At 50.3% G+C, this 8,941-nt stretch overlaps 1 long non-coding RNA gene across 1 annotated transcript; it reads right to left on the bottom strand.

Annotated features, from left to right (window-relative positions):
- Positions 1-3,191: 3,191 nt before the first annotated feature.
- Positions 3,192-8,498, bottom strand: LOC109280463 (uncharacterized). Its single transcript, XR_009459596.1, has 3 exons — positions 8,280-8,498; positions 7,507-7,655; positions 3,192-3,307 (listed from the first exon to the last, which is right to left on the bottom strand). It is a non-coding gene; the product is annotated as an uncharacterized LOC109280463 (long non-coding RNA).
- Positions 8,499-8,941: the final 443 nt, after the last annotated feature.

Here is an 8,941-nt window from a genome sequence, read left to right as displayed (position 1 = left end):
GTTCCCTTGAGCCTGACCTTCACTGGTGTCTTCAGGGGCAGTCACCAGTGCTCTTGCTGTATGGTATTAACAGCTAATATGTTGCCATGGAAAACTGTGACCTCTGCCCAGGCAAAGCTGCTGAGACATATTAGAGAGCTAGCTCTGTGTTGGAGGAAACTGCATTGTGTCCCATTTACCCGTTTCTATGGAGGTCTTCTTTAATAGGCCTCATGTTGCATGTGTGTATGGTTGCTGATTACACTCACTGCTTGTAAAGGTATAAGGGATTTGGCTGTGGTCAAGACCTTCAGTGCCAGTAAAGAGACCAAACACATTTGCTACTGAGGAATAAAGTCTAAAAGTCAGCAAATTCTAAGACTATCACAAAATATGAGATGGCGAAGACCAGGGCCGGCCCGTCCTGTCCTGCAGAACCTGCAGCCAAGGGGGGCCCGGCAGCCAAGGGGCCCCCTGTGGCTGTGAAGACTCCAAATCAGTGCCGTAGCAAGGGGAGGCGGGCGGTTGCCACCACTGCAAGTTGCTGCTGCCGTCGGCTTCACATCCAGCTACTCGCCACCCCCCCAATGCCACCAATACTGCCACTTGTCACCCCCTCCACCCTGCCCCCTCCGCTGCCACCGCCCCTGGCTTCTTCACATCAGGGGGCTCCAAAATACACATCTTGCAGGGGGCCCAAAATAATTGCGGGTTGGCCCAAGCAAAAACTGTGTGAAATCTATTCACTTTGTTCCCCACCAGTCAGTTCTGAGTTTCAATTCATATAACCTGGGAAGGTTGAAAATGCTGTTGATTGCCAATGGCAGCCAGCATTTCATAGATTCATAGATGTTAGGGTCGGAAGGGACCTCAATAGATCACCGAGTCCGACCCCCTGCATAGGCAGGAAAGAGTGCTGGGTCTAGATGACCCCAGCTAGATGGTTATCTAACCTCCTCTTGAAGACCCCCAGGGTAGGGGAGAGCACCACCTCCCTTGGGAGCCCATTCCAGACCCTGGCCACTTGAACTGTGAAGAAGTTCTTCCTAATGTCCAATCTAAATCTGCTCTCTGCTAGCTTGTGGCCATTATTTCTTGTAACCCCCGGGGGCACCTTGGTGAATAAATACTCACCAATTCCCTTCTGTGCCCCTGTGATGAACTTATAGGCGGCCACAAGGTTGCCTCATAACCTTCTCTTGCGGAGGCTGAAAAGGTCCAGTTTCTCTAGTCTCTCCTCGTAGGGCTTGGTCTGTAGGCCCTTAACCATACGAGTGGCCCTTCTCTGGACCCTCTCCAGGTTATCCGCATCCCTCTTGAATTGCGGCGCCCAGAATTGCACGCAGTACTCCAACTGCGGTCTGACCAGTGCCCGATAGAGGGGAAGTATCACCTCCTTGGACCTATTCGTCATGCATCTGCTGATGCACGATAAAGTGCCATTGGCTTTTTTGATGGCTTCGTCACACTGCCAACTCATGTTCATCTTGGAGTCCACTAGGACTCCAAGATCCCTTTCCACCTCTGTGCCACCCAGCAGGTCATTCCCTAGGCTGTAGGTGTGCTGGACATTTTTCCTCCCTAGGTGCAGCACTTTGCATTTCTCCTTGTTGAACTGCATTCTGTTGTTTTCTGCCCACTTGTCCAGCCTATCCAGGTCTGCCTGCAGCTGTTCCCTGCCCTCTGGCGTGTCCACTTCTCCCCATAGCTTTGTGTCATCTGCAAACTTGGACAGAGTACATTTCACTCCCTCGTCCAAGTCACTGATGAAGACATTAAAGAGTATCGGTCCAAGGACCGAACCCTGCGGGACCCCACTGCCCACACACCCTTCCAGGTCGAAACCGACCTATCCACCACGACTCTCTGGGTGTGACCCTCCAGCCAATTCGCCACCCACCGGACTGTGTAGTCATCCAAGTCACAGCCTCTTAACTTGTTCACCAGTATGGGGTGGGATACCGTATCAAAGGCCTTCCTGAAGTCTAAGTATACGACATCCACCTCTCCTCCTGTGTCCAGGCGTTTCGTAACCTGATCATAAAAAGAGACTAGATTAGTCAGGCACGATCTGCCTGCTATGAACCCGTGCTGGTTTCCCCTCAGCATAGTTTGTCCTGCCGGGCTCTTGCATATGTGAGCCTTGATAATTTTTTCAAAGACTTTGCCAAGGATGGAGGTGAGACTGACTGGCCTATAGTTGCCTGGGTCCTCCTTCCTCCCCTTTTTGAAAATAGGGACCACGTTGGCCCTTTTCCAGTCCTCCGGGACTTGGCCCGTGCACCACGAGCGTTCAAATATTCCCGCCAGTGGCTCTGCAACGATGTCAGCCAGTGCCTTCAGCACCCTCAGATGGAGCGCATCCGGGCCTGCCGACTTAAAGGCATCCAGTTCTTCCAAGTGACTCTGCACCATCTCAGGGTCTACGCATGGTAGTCTGGCACCTTGCTGCTGCCTTTCTACAACCCCAGTGAGAGACTTGTAGTGCCCCTCGCTTAGGAACACTGAGGCAAAGAACTCGTTGAGGAGTTCAGCCTTGTCCCCCCTGTCTGTCACCAATTGTTTCTGCCCATTTAGCAGGGGTCCCATTCCTCCCTGGGCCTTCCTTTTACTCCCTATATCTCTAAAAAACAATTTCTTGTTGTCTTTTACTTGGGTTGCCATCCTCAGCTCCATGGTAGCTTTGGCCTGTCTAACTGCCTCCCTGCAAGCACGAGCAGAGGAGGTATATTCATCTTTGGTGATCTCTCCCTGTTTCCACTTTTTATGTGCTCCCCTTTTGGCCCTTAGGCTGCCCTGGATTTCTCTGGTCAGCCAGAGTGAAGAGTGAAGAGTGAATTTGAGTGAAGAGTATTGTAGAGACGATGTAGAGGCTTGTGGCTAATGGCAGGACAAGTACCTTCAAAAGAAGGGTATGTATTCCTCTGATTTTCTAATGCCTGATTACAACACACACACACGCACACGCACACCCCTTATGTAGAATGAGCTTGATGTTGGGAGGCTTCTCCTACAATTGACAATGGAAACGTTTTCAGTCATTACTTGCCGAAACACTCACCTGTCAAGCACACATTTTCCAGATTTGGTCTGTATCCAAAACTGATTAAAAAACCCAAAACAAATAAGCAGGCAAAAATAAGCAAACCAAACCCCTCAAAGTGAGGCTGGTTAAAAAATGCTGAGAGACTTTCATTTTTTATAAAAAAGCGTTCATTGAAACATGGGATCTTTGAAAAACTGTGAGCAGTCTACCTTTGAGCTTTGTGTGGTAAAATGTTCAGAACCTCCTGAAGTTTGACAGTGCCGGCAATGAATCATTATTTTTCTGAAAGATAATATCAGAAGTAAGAGATTCAATATTCACATTTTGTTAGTTATTCTCTAGTTTTAAAAAAAAAAATGTTCAGATGTCCAGTTAGGGAGATGAAATGATTCTGTGCAATTTAAGCAGCTACAGAGCCACAATATGGACAGGCATTACATTTCTGTCTGGAGAAACACCCCTTTCTCCCAGCAAAAGAAAAAAATCATGCAACCATTCAAACGTTTTTTTCCCCACAGAAGATTCACTGAAGTTTAGAGCTGGAAGGGACCTCATAAGGTCATTGGGTCCAGCTCCCCACTCTGGGCAGAAAGACTGCTGGAGTCAAATAACCCCAGCAAGGTGTCCTCCAGTCTCCTTTTGAAGATCTCCAGGGCAGGTGCCTGCACCACCCCCACTGAGAGTCTATTCCAGAGTCTGGTCACACGAACCGTGAGGAAGTTTTTCTTTATATTCAGTCTGAAACCTTCTTTTCGGAGTTTATGACCATTGCTCCTCATTTGCCCCTGGGGTGCTTTGGTGAATAGTTGTTCGCCTAGCCCCCGATGCCCACCAAATCCCCCCAGAGTCTTCTCTTTTCTAGGCTGAACAGTCCTGTATCTGTCAGCCTTTCCTTGTATGGCTTGCTCTTTAGGCCTCTAATCCTATGAGTGGCTCTTCTCTGGACTCTCTCAAGCTTCTCCACATCTTCCTTGAAGGTGGTGCCCAGAACTGGACACAGTACTCCAATTGTGGCCTCACCAATGCCAAGTAGAGCGGGAGAATAACTTCCTTAGTTTTGCTTGAGATGCATCGGTTGATGCATGGCAGTGTATTGTTTGCTCTGCTAACTGTAGCATCACACTAGTAGCTCATATTCATTTTATGGTCAAATTATGACCCCCAGGTCATAATTTCAGACATGGTGCTAGCTAGCGTAGCAGCACTGAGTGTGTAAGTTTGTTGTGGATTTTTCCTCCCCAGATGGAGCACTTTACACTTCTCAGTGTTGAACAGCATCTGGTTCTGGTCAGCCCATCTAACTAATCTGTCTAGGTCTGCCTGGATCATCATCCTACTCTGATGTGTGGCTGCACTTTCCCACAGCTTAGTGTCAAGGCAAACTTGACTTTGCCAGTGTGCAAACTTTACCAGTGTGCTTTTCACCCCCACATCTAGATCATTGATGAAGATGTTGAAAAGCATTGGTCCAAGTACTGAACCCTGGAGGACCTTCCGCCAGGTCGACATAGATCTGTCTATTAGTGCTCTCTAGGTCCGACCCCACAGCCAGTTTCTCATCTGACTGTTGAGCCCAAAGTCCCTAAGTTTTACCTTGAGAGCCTCATGGGACACCAAGTCAAGGCCTTACTAAAGTCCAAGTAAATGACCTCAATCTCATGCCCCTTATCCAGGTGGTGAGTAACTTGGTCATAGAAGGAGATGGGGTTACTCAGATATGATTTACCCATGACAAAACCATTCTGGCTGTCATTCAGAATTTTACCTTCTACTAACTTATTGCATATGGACTCCTTGAGAAATTTTTTGAGGATTTTGCCTGGTATTGAGGTCAGGTTGATAGGCCTGTAGTTCCCTGGGTCCTCTCTCCTCCCCTTCTTGACGATGGGCACAACATTGGCTCTCTTTCACTCTTCTGGGACCTTTTCTGAGAACCACATAATCTCAAAGGGGTTCACCAGCAGTCCTGCAATGACTTTGTCTAGTTCATTCAGCACTCTTGGATGGAGTTCATTTGGTCCTGCTGACTTACAGATATCTATCCGGCCTCTCTAGCTGTTCTTTCACCAGCTCTAGATTGAGTGTTCATAGGTGATCATTAGGTCTGTGCAAAAGCAGCAAGTATTTGATTTGGCTTTGGATTTGGCCGACTCAGAGGGTCAGTGATTCAATTAGATAATTTGAATCACTGTCCCGATTCAATTTGGCTGATTTGGATTCAGAGATTTGGCTGCCGAATCTTCTTTGAATCAAAGAAGTGGTGGCAGCAGTGTCGACGGTAGGAACATGGCAGTGGTGACTGGGGCCCCCCTATGGCTGCCTCACCTGGCCCCAGTGTCCTGGCACTTAAAAAAAAATTTTTTTTAATTCCCGCATTCACTGGCTGTAGCAGCGGTGATCAGGACCTCTGGGGGCTCATGGCAGATTCCCACCCCCATGCAGCACTGAGCCTGAGTGGCCCTGGCTCCCAGACAGTGCATGGAGCCCTGCAGCGCTCTGGTGAGTGGTATTGTACCTGCACAATGTGACAGCTGCCGCATGGGTGCCAAGCAGCAGGCAGGTGGGGGGGGGTGGTTAGGGGGCAATCCTTGCTGCCTTGCGCTGTATGGGGGGGCTCTGCCAAGAGTCCCCAGAGGCCTTGATCACCATTGATGCACCTGGTGAGTGCAGTGTTTTTTTGGTTTTTTTAAGTGCTCGGACGCTCGGGCCAGGTGGGGCAGCCATGGGGGTGGGGATGGGGCTGGGGAGCAGATGGAGCGGGGGGCCTGGCGGGGGTCCTCCCATGGCCCTCCCTCCCTCCCTCTTTCAGCCCATCCCCTGTTTACCATCATGGAGCCCGGGTCCAGCTGCCTGTGGCAGTGAGTGGGGATCACCCGAATCTCCGAATCGATTTGGAAGATTCTGATTCGACTCTAACCTTTTAATGGATCTCCCAATTCAATTCAGATTCAATTTGGAGGAAATTTGGAGATTCAGCCTCTGAATTGGGCCAAATCTCCTCTGAATCGAATCAGCTACCAAAGCTTCACACAGCCCTAGTGATCATCCCTACTGTGACTTTTCTGTGTCATATTTGCATTTGGCCTACGATGGACAGTGGAAGTGTTAGTGTCATAGTCACTGTTGCCTAGGTTACGCTTTCTCATCAGATCACTCACCAGGCCGTCCCCCTTGGCCAAAACTAAATCTAGGAGTGCATTTCCTCTGGTCAGCCCATATACTTCCTGAGACAGGTAGAGCTCATCAATACAAGTCAGGAATCTATGTGACTGGTCAGATCTGTCCAAGTGTTCCCAGAAGTCTGGGTAGTGAAAAATCACCCATGATGACCATATCCCATCCTCTCACAGCCTATTCCAGTTCTCTGGAGAATTCCAGATCTAGCTCCTCATCTTTATTTGGAGTCTGTAATATATTCCTACAGCTAGGTCCCTTTTGCCATGTCTCCCCCATAACTTGACCCAGAAGGTCTCAAGTCGCCCTTCCTTAGTACCAATTTCAGCTTTCAAGGAGGTGTACTGCTCCTTTATATAGTGCAACACCTCCACCCTTTCCCCCTATGCAAGCCCTCCTATGCAGGGTGTAACCCTCTATAGCTATGGTCCGATCGTGGGTAGAGTCCCATCAGGTCTCTGTTATCCCTATAATATCATAGTCCCTGCTGGAAAGCAGGAGGGCCAGTTACTCCTGTTTGTACCCCATGCTCCTGGCATTTGTCTACAGGCATTTGAGCCCTCTGCTGGATATCCTCAATTTCCTGTCACATTGAGGGAGCTCCATTCCCTCAGCGCATGCTGTAGTGTCCTTCCTGTCATCTCCTGTTGCAGTGGTTGCTTGTTTGTTGGCCCCTAGGCTTGCTCCACACATTGTGCCCCTGTCCCTCAGCAATCTCAGTTTAAAGCCCTGTCCAGGAGGTCTGCAATCCTGGCCAAGAAGAGAGCCTTCCCCTTTAGCATGAGGTGAATACCATCCCTTCCCAGAAGGCCTCAGTCTCTGATGTGTGTGCTGTGGTCAAGGAAGCAAAAACCCTCTTGGTAGCACGATCACTGGAGCCTTTGGTTCACTTCTTCAGTACAGTCTCTCCTAGGCCCCCAGCCAGGAAGACAGAGAAGAAAACTATCTGTGCCCCCAACACCATAAGCCCAGCCTGCAGGACTCTGTAGTCACTCATGACCTGGCCAGGATTGCTCCAAGCGGTGTCATTCTTGCCCTCATGGATGAGGAGCATGGGGTAGTGGTCAGAGGGCTGGATGAGTTTAAGAATCCTCTCTGCCATGTCCCAGATACAGGCCCCTGGGAGGCAGCAGACCCCGTGGGCAAGGAGGTCAGGGTGGTAGATTGCTCCCTCTATCCCGCTCAGGAGGGAGTTGCCCATCACAATCACCCTGCATCTCTTCTTAGGGGTGGCAGCTAGCTGCCTCCCTTTATCCAGACCTAGTGTTTCTGCTGATGTTTTTGCTGGCGGTGTGAGAGGTGCGTACCTGTTGCTCAGTTCCAAGGGAGCAGTGGTACTGCATGTCTTGGGACCCGAGATGACCATCTTCCAAGCATCCCCTGGGTAGGGCTCCCAGTTGATCTTCCTGTTGTCCATCTTCACATAGCCAGGCATCCGTACTCTTCTCTCTTCATTCTTTGGGAGAAGAGACTGACAGTAATAGTCATCAATCTCCTGCTCATGGGCCCCCAGTGGTGCGAAGCCTGCCTCCACGGGCCTGGAGCTCAGTCACGTGGCACTCCAGGGACCTCACTAAAGAACATACCCCACAGGTGGGGGTGACCTTGCTCCCGTTCCCAGTTGCTGGCAGCCGTGTCAAGCAGCCCCCGTAGCCTGAAGCCAGGGACTCCATCTGGATGGAGGCCAGAACCATGGGTTCTGTCTAGGTAGAGGCCTCAGGGGAGAAGCACCAGATGGGGCTGAGGCAGGAAGCTGCAGGGTACAGTACATCCCCACCATTGGTAATAGACTATGCTACTGGTCTGTGAACTGCCTGCAAACTGCTTACCCTGTTTGCAGTCCCTGTTTACTGGCTCCCTGGGGAGTCTTTTTTTATGCCCTGCTAGCCCTGGACTAGGTCTGCCCCCTCATTAGGGCTTATGTCAGGCCCAGGTAGTAATCATTCAGCAATCCCTCAACAATCAGCAATCACTCAACAGTCAGCAATCACTCCCAGCTTCTCAGAGCACACTCCCCAAACATAGGCAGCCCACCAAACAAACACTCAGCAAACCAGACACAGGTGGCTGGATCACTTACCCTCCCTGGGCAGCACCTGGTGCCTGGCTTCTCTCCTTTCTTCCTCTTGCTCCCACAACTGCCTGCAAACTCCTTACCCTGTTTGTAGTCCCTGTTCACTGGCTCCCTGGTCACCTAGGGAGTCTCCTTTTATGCCCTTTTCCAAGAAAAAAAATGAGGGTATTTCCAAACAAGATCTTTCTCCCAAAAAGTTTTCTCACGACAGTCTGAAGAGCTGTACATTTCTATTGGGGTCCTGAGGACTTACCCATAGTTCTCTGCTCTCCCTCCTTCTCTCACCTTGGAGGGAGGGAGAGCACTCACTCCATGATAGTCTGTTCAGGGGTGAGCAGTCAGGGAGCTCTGTGGGGATGCTGCTGTCCTTACTTGAAGCAACAGCAATTCCCAATGCTGAGCAGTCTGGGAGAGTCCCTGGACTGTTCCCATAGCAGTGCAAATGTCCCTTACTTCCTTTGCACAGACCTGGGTCACCCTAATTCTGTGCAAGGGCAGGGCAATGGGTAGAGGGGCTCATATCATCTGAGGGAGCTCCAGGTCTCTTAGTGCCCCTGCACCTCTGTCTCTCATACAGAACTGGGGTGACCCAGGGCTGTACAAGGGGGAGGCATTCACCAGTGGCTTGACCCAGTGGTGTAGCGGGGCAGGTCTAGGGCACTCTTTTT

This window comes from Alligator mississippiensis, chromosome 2 (assembly GCF_030867095.1).
Source record: "Alligator mississippiensis isolate rAllMis1 chromosome 2, rAllMis1, whole genome shotgun sequence".
Taxonomy (NCBI): Eukaryota; Metazoa; Chordata; order Crocodylia; family Alligatoridae; genus Alligator; species Alligator mississippiensis.
Note: the sequence above shows the minus strand (reverse complement) of the source record. Positions and strands in the feature narration are given on the sequence as shown.